Raw genomic sequence first — 3,554 nt, 5'->3', positions numbered from 1 at the left:
ATTTTCTCCCATTCCTTTCCAATGCAAGAAAAAATTCCTAAAGGCTTTCCTAAAACGAAGGAAAAGCGGAAAATTTTGCTGCTTCTGTTCCATATCCTGTTGGACGGCTGCATCTCCTTTTTAATGGTTTCTTGGTCACAGGTGAATCCAGGTCCATGTAATAAAGGTTTGCTGAGTGCAGCTCAGAGCTTCCCTTTTATGATCTCTATGTTTACCTAACCCATAGCATGCCTTTATAAATATTATCCTTTTGTTTCTCATATTTCCAACACTGTCACATATGATAGGGACAAGTGAGGGGAAAATTAGGTCAACAAAGTTCCACAAACACCCAGGGGCTTATTTAGACTCCACCTGCTAATTCAAAAGGAAATTGCAAGCAGGCGGGAAGCTCAGCCCTACAGAGGATTCTGGGATGTGTAGTCCACACGCTTTCTGGGACGGGGCACTTCCGCTCCGGGAAAGCGCCGGTGTATTTCCTCCGCTCGAGAAATAAGAGAGCATAAAACAGTGCTCTGCATTTTCGGAGGCATTTCCGCTACCGGAGGACAAGAATGCGAAGCCCTTTCCTTTCGTGGACTCTGGGACTTGGATTCAGGTCGTGGGTCTCGGAGCCGGCTTTCCCGTCCCACGCGGAGGCCGGACAGGGGCCCGGGTTGCCCTCGGGGATGCTGGGAAATGTAGTCCAGGAGCTCCGCGTTGTTGGAGGTATTTCCGCTGCGGGTGGTTAAGATCGCGGCCTTCCTTTCTCTCCGGGAGGTGAGTGATGCTCGCGACCCCGCGACCTCTTTTAACTTTTTGATCTGGTAGTGGAATCAGCCGTGCCAGGTCCTGGGTCATGGGGGAGGAAAAGCCTCGGCCGGCGGCAGAGAGCAAGGTTGAGGGACGGGGACAGCCGCCAGCCTTCCCGTCCCCTCGCCCTAGCCTGTGCTTTGGGGCGGTTCGCGGGTCCCCCCACCCCGGCTTGGAGGCGGACCTAGATTCGCAGGGTTTGAGAGTCTCCCAGCTCCGCGCTGCCCAGCTCACCTTCCGCACTCTCCTCGAACTTAATCTTTCTGTGCCTCAGTTTCCTTTTCTGCAAACGGGGATATGACGAATACTTACCTTACACATTTGTTTTGAGAATTAATGGAATAGTACAAGTAACATGTTTAAAGCAGTTCAGCCGTGTGGCAAGGTGTTCTCTGTGAATATAAGCTCTGTAATAGTGATCAGAAAAGTTATGTCTCTGGAAGATATTCGAAGTGCCCCTGGCTCTTTCTGATCCGTACAGGAAAGGAGACTGTGCCAGGACTACTTGTGACTCGTTTCTTAAGAAAGTGTGTCACCCACAGATTATCTTCTGCGGTTTTCTCCAGGGCCACAGAGAAGATTGTAGTATCTCAGCCTCCTTTCTTTCCGCTTTCCTGATTTCTGGAAGAGGGTTCCTGGCCACAAAGCCCCACCGTGACAGAGCTTAACATTCGTCTTCTTTTTCTGGGTGGTAGAAGATAACTTCATTCATTAGCAAATGTTTCCGTTACAAAGGTGTTCAGTTAAACAGTCGGGAAAACACGTAGACTATGTACAGGGCATGAGTTAAACGCTGGCAATGGTTAAACGCTGAGTGGTAAGTCTCATCCTGAGGGCTTTATAAAAATTAACATTCAGTTTTCACAAAGCCCTTATGAAGTGAATACTGTTATTACCTCTGTTTTACAGCTGAGGAAATGGAGGCAGAGGAGCATAAGTGACTTGTCCTGTGTCACACTTCTAGTAGGAACAGTGGTATTTGAGTCCAAGGTGTGTTCCTTGTGTCTGTGGATGGATCTCCTTGATCCCAAAGTTGAAAGACCCTAAGTTGGAATTAGGACACGAAATAGAAAAATAGTCCATAAATATTTAACCATAGGAAATTGGCGGCAGAAGAGTCATTCGGGATCAAGTTGTAGAAGTACGTTGGAATTTTATTGCAGAGAAATTTGAAAGTAGTGTTTGTGAGTTTGGACTCCTTTATAAAATTCTGGAAGCATTCTCATTTAGTTCTGTTTCAGACAGTATTTGTAATTCATGTTCTCCTTATAGGAGAGATTCACACTCTCCTAGGTGGCTCAGTTGGTTAAGCATCTGACTTTGGTTCTGGTCATGACCTCACAGTTGGTGGGTTCAGGCTCCACCTCCGGCTCTCTGCTGACAGCAGGGAGCCTGCTTCAGATTTTCTGTCCCCCTCTCTCTCTGCCCCTCCCCTGCTCATTCTCTCTCTCTCAAAATGAATAAATAAACTTAAAAAAAAAAGAAGAAGAATAAATAAACTTAAAAAGAAGAAGAAAATATGAACACTTATTGTAGGGAATTCAGAAAATATAGAATATATAAAACATTAAGAATAACTCATAAAGGGGCGCCTGGGTGCCTCAGTCGGTTAAATGTCCGACTTCGGCTCAGGTCATGATCTCGCGGTTTGTGGGTTCGGGCCCTGTGGCGGGCTCTGTGCTGACAGCTCAGACCCTGGAGCCTTCTTCAGATTCTGTTACTCCCTCTCTCTCTGACTCTCCCCTGCTCACGCTGTCTCTCTCTCTCTCTCTCTCTCTCTTTCTCTCTCAGAAATTTAAAAAAAAAAAAGATAATCTATATCCACATGCATTGTCTTTTATCTCACTTGGGGTGGGCTGTAGAATACACCGACTTTCTCAGAGTATGCAGAAGTTGACGTACACTTTTGCATAATATGTCATGATCTAAAATGAATTTCCTTAGAAACAAATCAGTGTTACTGTTTTGGTTTTTGTTTACTGCATGGAGATCATAATGGGGATGATTAGAATAGCTAACATTTGTTGGGCACCTCTGATGACTTGGAGAATTTCTAATGCTTTGCATGCGCTAACCCATTTATTTTTCACAACAAGCCATCATTATGATTCACATTTTAATGATGAAGAGACAGGCAGAGACAGTGGAATAAATGACCTGGTGGCACAGTCGGCAGGAAACAGAACCAGGGTCACACTTCAGCAGCGAGGTTTGAAACCCAGCTCTGGCACTCTGTGACTGGATAACGCTGGGCACTTTATTTAACTTCCCTGTGCCTCACTTTTCTTACCAGTCCATTAGGGACAGCAGTACCTTCCTCCTAAAGCTTTTGTGAAGATTAAAAGAGCTATCTGTGTGGGGACCCTCGGGGGCTCAGTTGGTTTAGCGTCAGACTCTTGATTTTGGGTCATATCATGACCCTAGTGTTGTGGGATCGAGCCCTGTGTTGGCCTCTGTGCTGAGTGTGAAGCCTGCTTGAGATTCTGTCTCTCTCCCTCTCTCCTGCTTGTTCTCTCTCATGCTCTTTCTCTCTAAAATTAAAAGAAAGGGGGCGCCTGTGTGGTTCAGTCAGTTGAGCATCTGACTTCAACTCAGGTCATGATCTCATGGTTGTTGAGTTCGAGCCCCACATCAGGCTTTGAGTTGATAGGGTAGAGCCTGCTTTACATTCTCTGTCTCCCTCTCTCTCTGCCCCTCCCCTGCTAAAGTTCTCTCTCTCTCTCTCTCTCCCCCCCAAATAAACATTAAAACATTTTTGGGGC

The 3,554-nt window shown here is 46.2% G+C and overlaps 1 protein-coding gene across 1 annotated transcript in view; it reads left to right on the top strand.

Annotated features, from left to right (window-relative positions):
• Positions 1-685: 685 nt before the first annotated feature.
• LOC144217766 (uncharacterized) overlaps positions 686-3,554 on the top strand; it is a 26,476-nt gene continuing 23,607 nt past the window's right edge. Inside the window, exon 1 of the mRNA XM_077747460.1 lies at positions 686-759. The gene's annotated coding sequence lies outside the window, so the exon portion shown is untranslated. The remainder of the gene's footprint in view (positions 760-3,554) is intronic.

The sequence above is a fragment of the Crocuta crocuta genome, unplaced genomic scaffold, assembly GCF_008692635.1.
Source record: "Crocuta crocuta isolate KB4526 unplaced genomic scaffold, BGI_CrCroc_1.0 scaffold334, whole genome shotgun sequence".
NCBI lineage: Eukaryota > Metazoa > Chordata > Mammalia > Carnivora > Hyaenidae > Crocuta > Crocuta crocuta.
This window is presented reverse-complemented; position numbering and strand designations above follow the sequence as displayed.